The sequence below is a fragment of the Elephantulus edwardii genome, unplaced genomic scaffold, assembly GCF_000299155.1.
Source record: "Elephantulus edwardii isolate Elephantulus edwardi_28Jun2011 unplaced genomic scaffold, EleEdw1.0 scaffold00112, whole genome shotgun sequence".
NCBI classification, from domain to species: Eukaryota; Metazoa; Chordata; class Mammalia; order Macroscelidea; family Macroscelididae; genus Elephantulus; species Elephantulus edwardii.
In genome coordinates, this window is record NW_006399862.1 from 699285 (window position 1) to 708632 (window position 9348).

Consider the following 9348-nt stretch of genomic DNA (forward strand, 5'->3'; position numbering starts at 1 on the left):
AGATGGTGGAACAGAAGTTTATAGTTTGGTTTAGAAAGCACTATGAGTGGAAAAAAACTGTTACTCATGTATGTGGCCAAATGTGTTGTTATTATGTGTCATCAAATAGACTTGTAGCAACCCTATCAACAACAGGTCTGAACCTTCCCCTAGCCTGTGCCAGACTCATAATTTCTGATGCACTTGAGTCCATTGCTGCAGCCACTTCAGCCATCAATCTCATTGAGGATCATTCTCTCCTTCATTGACCTTCCACTTTTCCAAGCATGATGTCCTTCTCCAAGGAAGAGTCTCTCCTAGCAACATGCACAAAGTACATAAGATGAATCTTTGTCATCTTTGCCTCCAAGGAGCATTATGGCAGCACTTTCTCCAAGATACATCTGTTCTTTTGTAAGTCCATGAAATATTCAATATTATTCTCCAAAACCACAGCTTAAAGACATCAATTATTCTCCTACAATCCTTATTCATTATCCAGCTCTCAAATGAACAGCAAGTGATGAAAAACACCATGGCCTGAATATCTTAATCTTATTTTAATCTTCAAAGCTATATCGTTGCTCCTTAGTAATTTAGAGAGTTCCCTGATGGCAGATCTGTCTAATGCAATGTGCATCCACCTCTCCTGACTGCTGGTATTAAGTGTATTTATTATGAATTCACATAAGAAAATCATTGATGATTTTAATCTTGTCTTAATCTATTATGATGTGGTCCAGTGGTGAGGATTTTTGTCGCCTTGATATTGAGATGCAATTCATACCAAAGCTATAGTCCTTGATCATCTTCAGCAAGAAAATCGAGTTCTCCTCCTTTTCAGTAAGCAAAGGAGTGTTATCTGCACAATGCAGCTTGTTGAAAAGACTTCCTCTGATCTTCATACTATGCTCCTCTTTACAGAGTCCAGCTTCTCGAATGACCTCAGTCTAGAGATTGAACAGGTATAGAGAAAGGATACAAACTTGACTCACCTTTTCTGATTTAAAATCACACAGTGTTCCATTGCTCTGTTCAGATAACAGTTTCTTGTTCTAGGTACAGACTTCATATGACCATAATGAATTGTTCTGTGATTTCCATTCTTCTCAATATTAGCAAATAATTTATTTGCAATTCCTTTACAGCACCAATAAAACACAAATAGGCAGTTTTAGAATATTCTCTGTTTTCAGGCAGGATCCATCTGACATCAGCAATGATATCCATGGTGCTTTGGGTTCTTCTAAACCCAGATGGCAATGTACTGTTTTAGCTGGGTTTTGTTTTGGTTTTGGTTTTCTGGTGTTTGTTTGTTTGTTTGTTTGTTTTTTATAGTCTTCAGGAATATGGTGTTGAGAAGATAAACCTTAGGAAGAATGGTGTTACAGTGAAAAAAACAATTCATTTCTATCCTGGAGTATTGGGAAGATGCTTTGATAATTATTGGTGAGTAGAATGCAAAAGTTGGAAGCAATGAAGAAGGAATAAGAGCCAGAAGCTAAAATCTTAGTGACAGAAATAAGGATGGACATAGAATGATTGAATTCTTTATGTTCAATGATATATGCTCATTCCTAAAGCTTATTTTGTTAACGTGACTGTACACATAGACCTCTCCTGATGGAATGCACAGGAATTAGACTGGCTGCATATGGGGAAAGAATTTTGGAGAAGATCAAGAGCAGTACTCAAAATCAAGCCAAGACCTTTGTGGAACACAACATTAATTAGTCATGTACAAACTCAAATTAAGGGTGAGGAATATTAAAACAAGTCCACAGGACCCAAAATAGGACCTTTCATCTATCTCATCTAAATTTAAATATCATCTCCAGAATAGCTTTGAGACATTGAACACGAATGATCAAAAATTATAAAAGTTACAGTCTGGCATCAAAGGTATCAGCAATGAAGAGAGAGAAAAGATCATTACAAAGATAGAGGAGGAAGAAAGAATAAAATTGTTGTTAAAAGAAACCTGGAAATTGCATTAGAACATCAAGAACAAAAACAAAGAGGAGAGACACAGCTTGAGAAGACAAGGTAAAGTGCTGTAACAGAATGTGAACAGTACAGAAGTTGACAAATAAAAGGGAAGAACTCCTTTGGCATTTTTCAAATAGAGAGAAGTGAAAAGCAGTTTAAGAGATGCTATGGTAAAAAATATTGAATGACCCAGGAAGTATCAAAGAAGATAGAAAGAATGCCCAGAGCCACTATATCAAGAAGAATTTGTTGAGAGTGAACATTTTCAGAATGTACCGTCTGAGCAAGAGTCAAGGTAACAAAGAAAAGAGTGTAAGATGCACTGAAAGTATTTGAATAAAAGTGGCCCCAGGAATCAATGTGATACCAATTTACATGTCTCGACTAATAGATGCAGCCTGGACGTGCTCACCAGTCTACTCCAGGAAAATTTGGAGGACAGCTACTTGGCTGGTTGACTCAAAGATATTCGTATGTTTTCCATTCCCAGAAAGGTGATTTAACAGAATATGGAAAATACATATTAGGAAAAATTTTATCTGATTATTTGTGTAGATAACCCATGGAACATTCATGGGTCATATCTGATTTGTATTTTAACAAAAAAGAAGAGGAAGAGTGTTTCTCTGTAGTGAGATGTGTGGTGGAGTGCAAAATGGTGTGGAAGTTTTATCTTGTTATCAGCATCTTAAAGTTGTGCTTGAAATAAAAAGTGTGGTGTTAGTATTTTTAAGGAGGACTACTATATTCAATGCCTTACATGTGACCACAGAGCAAAGGGAGAATGTGTGAGAGAAATGAATCTTTGATGTTCCATCTGCCATCCTTAGCTCCGTGTAGTCTCCAGCTGCCACGATTGGCTTAGCTTCTTCAGCATTGTCAAGAGCTTTGAGAGTGATGCGTGAAAAGAAGCCAGCCAGAATGACAAGGCCTAGCCTGATGGAGCTGGGGCCAGAGATAATGCTTGCCGGATGATTAAAGAAAGATCTGATTTGGGACTGTTAGGAGATGAAACTTTCTGGTTGATTGATGGAATCAAGAATCCTTGCACTTGTGTTGCTGACTTGAACCTGGACTTTTCCAGTGTGATAGCTTTTGCCTTCACCTCCTCAGACTAATTTCCAAAATAAACCTCACCGCTGTGAGTAAAAAGAAGTCTTTAAAGTCTTTTGGTCATTTGAAAAATGACAAAACTTGGATCCAGTAATTAGTGGAAGTAGGTGCAGGAGAATAGAGGCCCATCTCTATCCTTAAAGGGATCGGTTTTATACTGTGGTTGCTACAGATAGGGAGTTCACCTTTGTGGAGTTTTTGGATGTCAGACTCGGTTTTCTCAAAATTATCTTTGCTCCTTTTACAAAAGTTTAAATGGCCAGACACACCAGGAGAGAAAAGGTCTGGGAACTTTAACTCTTAAATAAGATTACAACTTCATATGATGAGGATCCAATGGTAACAAAAGAAGATCAAGCTGCACAGAAGACCTGGAAAAAATAAAGCCCTGGGAAGAAATGGGATACCGATTGACATGTTTCAACCGATGCCATTCCGGGCATGCTCACCGGTCTATGCCAGGAAATTTGGATGACAGCTAATTGGCCAACTGACTGGAAGAGATTCATATTTGTTCTCATTCTCAAGAAAGATGATCCCACTGAACGTGAAAATTATCAAACAATATGATTGTTATCACAGCAATCAAAATTTTGCTGTAGATCACCTAAACATTGCTAGAACAGTACCTTGACAGAGAATTACCAGGAGTTCAGACAGGGTTAAGATGAGGCTGTGCCATCATTGCTGATGTCAGATGAATATCTGAAAGCAAAAGCACCAGAAGAATGTCTGTGTTTTATTGATTATGCATAGGCATCTGACTGTGTGGATCACAACAAATTATGGCTAACATTGAGAAAAATGGAAATCCCAGAACACTTCCTTGTGCTCATACAAAATCTAGACCAAGGAGCCTTTGCCCAAGTGAAGCCGCAAAACATGGGCTTAACATCAGGGAAGGTATGTATCAGTGTTGTACCCTTTTTCCATACATATTCAATATGTGTGCACTTAGCAAGTAATTCCTGAAGTCAGATTCTATGAAGAAATTGACTTCAGGATTGAAAGAAGGCTCATCAACCACTTGGGTTATGCAGATGACACAACCTTGCTTTCAGAAAGTGAGGAGGACCTGATGGGCCTTTTGCAGAAGAGCAAAGACTGCAGACTCCAATATGGATTATATCTTAAAATCAAGTAAACAAAGGTTCTCAACACTGGGCCACAGGCAATGTTATGATAGAGGGAGAAAGAATTGAGACTACCAATGTGCTCATCTTATTTAGATCCTCAATCAATACCCTTGGCACCAACAATAGGCAGAATAGAAGATACATAGCTTTGGGCAAGTCTGCTGTCAAGGACCTCTCCAAATTACTAAAGGGCAATGATGTCAGTTTGAAGAGTATATTCCGATTGAGGCTATGGTCTTTTCCATTACTTTCTATGCATCTGAAACTGACAACGAATAGAGACAAATTGACGCTCAATGAGTTTAGTGTTGGAGAGGAGTGCTGGATAACCCATGGATTGCCAAGAGAACAAAGAGACGTGTCTTGAGAAAGGTGCAGTCAGTGCTCCTGGGGGCAAAGATGGCAAAGCTTTGTCTTGTCTGTCATACTTTGGGCACATTGCTAGGAGAGGCTATTTCTTGGAGAGGTATCATGTTTGGATGATCAGTGGAAAAGAGGAAAATCCCCCATGAGACGGATTGACATGGTGACTGCAGCAATGGGCTCAAGCGTGTCAGAGATGATGAAGATGGCACAGGATAGGAGAGGACTCAGATCTGTTGTTCACGAGGTTGTTATGAATCATCTGGACAACATCTAACAATAGAAACAACAATGTGAGGCAGTTCTGAATAATTTTGACAACATACAATGAAGTACAGCAGTACCCCAAGTCCACAGTGCAATTTGACCCGGAGAATGAATTAAGAATCACTTTTCCTAACATCAGGAAATGTTTGAATTAAGAGTATTATTTTCATTTAAAGAATAAAAGTTTCAAATTGTCCAGGGACACAGATTTATGTAAACTAAAACAAAACAAAACCAAAAACTTCAGAGCAATGAATGTAAGAATATTCTAAGTTGACAGTCATAGTTCTGGAAACAAATATTGACCAATCATATCAACATAAACTAACCCAAAGAGAAAGAATTGAGAGACATGGAAGAACAGGGTGAAGGAAGAGATCTCTTCTTCCAGGGCAATCTCTGAGTTTGCATTTGTTTACATACCATCATATTTTACTACACTTTACTACATCTAGATTTTTCTCTTACCTTCTATTCCCAGATTACTCTATCAGTCAGTATTTTTTTGTTTTGCTTTTTTTTTTCTCTATTCTAAGTCCCAAGATATGGGGATCCTTGTATAGAGTTAGATTCTATTTCTAGAATTAGCACTGCATTTGAAAGTTTACAAGAAACCTTTTCCTAGAAGATTGATATTACCTGCCAATCATATTTTGAAGTGGATACATCTTTATTTGAGTAATACTGGCAGGCTTGTAACACCTAGCTTTACTAGGACCTTTGAAATATGAAACATATTAGTTCAAAGCAACCAGATGTGTTTCTCCTGAAAATATTGGTTTTCGTTACTATAAAGAGAAAATGGTTCTGCTTATTTGTAAAAAAAAAAAAAAATGTAGTAGCTTCCAGGGTGCTAGAACTTGGTAGGTGATAAACATGCAGAGAGTTGAATGGCTTTGGTGCTCTAAAAGATGGAAGGGGATATTGCTAGAATGCTATTGTTGTTGTTAGAAACCTCAGGTGTCAGGTGAACCTCAGGTGTCAAGTGAACTGCAGGTGTCAGGTGTAACTCATAGCAAGTCCAAGTGCAGCAGGACAAACACAGCCTGAACTTACTCTGTCATCACAGTTGCTACTGAGTTTAGGCTATTGTAACCACTGTGTCAGTCTATCTCATCAAATGTCTCCTTTTGTGAGAAGCTCCTGCTTGACCAAACATAATGTCTTTTATAGGGTCTGATTCCTTCTGATAAAGTGTCCATAGTATGTGAGATAAAAGTTCTCCGTTTTTGCTTCTGTAGAACTTTCTGTCTTTTATTACTCCAAGACAGGAAGAACAAATTAAAGAATAATAAGTTAAAATCTTCCTGCCTTGGGATATTAATTCTTCTGATGAAAACTCTCATTCCCCTCCAGTCAGAACGGACTCACCGACTCATAACTGACCTTCCAGCAGGTGTTCTGTGGTTGGTAATTGCGTGTGAAAAGGCATCTCATCTTCCTTCTGTGAAACCTCTGGTGCATTCAGACTGTCAGACAGATATGGCATTGGGTTATTAGTGTCACTTCTGGTGTAACTGCCATAGCACCATGCTGTTGTTATATCCTGCGGAACTAAAACTGACTCGTAGCTGACCCTCCAAGTGGGTTATCAGAGTCAGTCAATCACATGGGACGAAATTGCCCATCTTTCTCTCATGGAGCATTTGATGGATTCAAACCAGCTGCCTTTGCATTGGCAGCCCAAACACTTACCCAGTAGGCTACTAGAGCTCCTTCATCCTAACAGAACTTATTAAATAATCTCTGGTCATTAAAGAGAAACTTGGATTTTTATTCATTACTACCTTTTATTGTTTACTACTTTAAAAAAAGATTTATGACTTTAAATGTTAAAACTAAAATTTTTAAAAGAACATGCAAGTACACCACTACTTATTTTTTCTGGTAGCTTAAGAGTCAGTTATTAACCTAGTGCCCCTTCACCCTGCATTTGTTCATCTCACACAAACAAGGACTCACTCCTGCATTAATATAGTGCAATAGTCACATGAAAGGTTTTCTTCTTAGATATGGTTATGACTTAATTCTCAAACAGAAGCCATTGGATAGGGCACACAGTTAAGCATTTGATTGCTAGGACAAAAATTGTCAGTGTACCCTTACCCAAATATGACCCAGTAAGAAGTTCTGGACGTTACAAAAAGGTCTCAGCATTGGGAAGCCTATGGAGGAATTGTACTCTGAACACATGGGGTTGCCATGAATTGTCATTAACTGGACTGCAGCTAAAAATAACAAAAAAATTATTTTGTATAAAAAAGAATAAATAAAAACTATAGGAAAACAACTCTAGAAGTAATTTACTCTTCTTACACTGAGTAATTAAATATAAAATTGAACACTGAATTCCATTAAACTATAACACTGATGTTTTATATGTGACCTAACGTGATACATTCTTTAATTCTAATTTCTATATTAATGGAATTCAAGAATTCAAGTAAGAGACTTTTTGTTTTGTAGCTAAACTATCAGAAATACTAGTAAACTGTGAACCAAGAAAGTGTCATTTTTAGGAGTATTCTCAAATCATTCACTGAGAAATGATAGATTTTTGAGTAATTGCTCCTCAAAAACCTCATTCAAGCTTTAACATGTCAAATTGAAAAGGTCTTTTGAAAAAAAAAAAAATCAAATTCCGGACCAGTCTAATTTACAATCAGCATTTTTTATATCTCACTCTGACACAGTTTATGAGTTTGCATATGAATACCTTCAGATAACTATTTAAACACAGTCACCAGGACATAATCAAGTGGTATTTCATGGTGGATAGCTGGGGAGTTTATGTTTAATATAATGGTTTATTTTCTATGTAGTGAAAATCTATAATGGGTTAACATCAATAAGTTTAAGAGGATTTTACAATACTTAGTGGCATAATTAATGAACTGTACTGTGTGATTTCTTATCTCAACAGATAAAGCCAATACTTGCATGCTTCAGTCTATCAGGGAACAAGCTAAGGAAAACCTTGTGATTCAGGATTATGCTTTCATTTATATTTTTTTTCCATTTTTAAAGAATTTTCTTCTACTGACTGCAAGGTGAATATGTTTTCAACTAAAACTAGCACACAAGACGTCTTAACGTGAAACAATACTTTCTGAAAGACTATTGTCAAGACACAGGTTCATATGCAAATAGGAATTGTTATCTGGGTTTGATGTGACAGTTTTGCGAGTGACTCTTAGCAGTTTTCTATCTCAGTTGTCATAGTCTGACAAGTCAGTGTTTAAAAACCCTGGGCTCTCTGTAAAAAGAATCTGTTTTAAGAGATTTGCAAAGCCTTAGAATAATGTTTTAGCTGTTCAAAAATAGTTTTGGAAGAATGAAATAAATGGATGTAGATCTATTTCTATGCAAAGAATGCACGGTTGAAGCAGTTCTGGTTTATATGGTGGGAGACAGAGACCAAAAAGACTCCCCTGGGTAGTGTAAACAGGTATGCATTTTAGTGCTGGTTGAGGGATTAGTGGTTAGAATCCATCTACAGGCACCTTAGAACAAAGGCCTGGTTATCTATTATAGAAACAAAAGTACCACTTTGACAATCTTATGGCATAGAATTCTGCTTTGTACATAAGGAGTTTCCATGAGGCAGAGTGGACCAGATGACAATTAGTTTAGCTTAGCTTTGCTGATAATGGTATGGTTTGGGATCATGACAGATTTTTTTAACATTAAGTTTGAAATTTCTCTTCTCCAAAATAAAGGACTTGACCAAACTTATAGTGGGCTATTCATCATGCAAGAGGATATTCAGAGTGGTTGCTTTGGGTTTTGGTTTTTATCTTCAATAAAGTAGCAGTAGCTCTATCGAGGCAGTTGGATAGTTTGGATGATTTATTTAAAAATAAAGCAGATAGAATTTTAGAGATGATAATATTCTCTCATGTTCCACTTACAGACATTTAACGGGAGGCAGAATGACATTTGGGCCAGTTGCTAATAATTGACCAAGTTAGGATCTGAGCCCCATTTCCTGATGAGGAAGTTCTTTCTCTACAAAGGCACAGAACACTATTCGGACAAGTGAGCTGAAATAAGTGTTAATATTTCACAATTGGTGTTTTTGCTTGGCTTCACTTTTAGCATCATCTAATACCCAAAGAAAGTCATCATGCAATAAATCTTTCATAAAAGTATGAGTCACGTCCTTGATGTTACTCATGTGTCTGCTTCCCCTTTCTCATACCTGTAAATAGATACTATATTTGCAAGACTAGTTGACGATGCCATTAGTCTGAAATAGATGTGAAATTTAATAACTACTCTCCAGTGAGACAGGGCGAAAAAAAAAGATAAAGTGGCATCAGCAACATCAATTGCCAAAAGGTGGTTCTTATACAACTTGTTTCCTGTGCCTTAGCTCATTAGGATGCACACACAGGTGAAATTATACAGATGCATTGCTGTTCAAATTCTTATGTCTTTTGATTTGGATTAGGTTATTGGGAGCTCTGGTGGCCTACAGGTAAAGACAACCATGAGATAT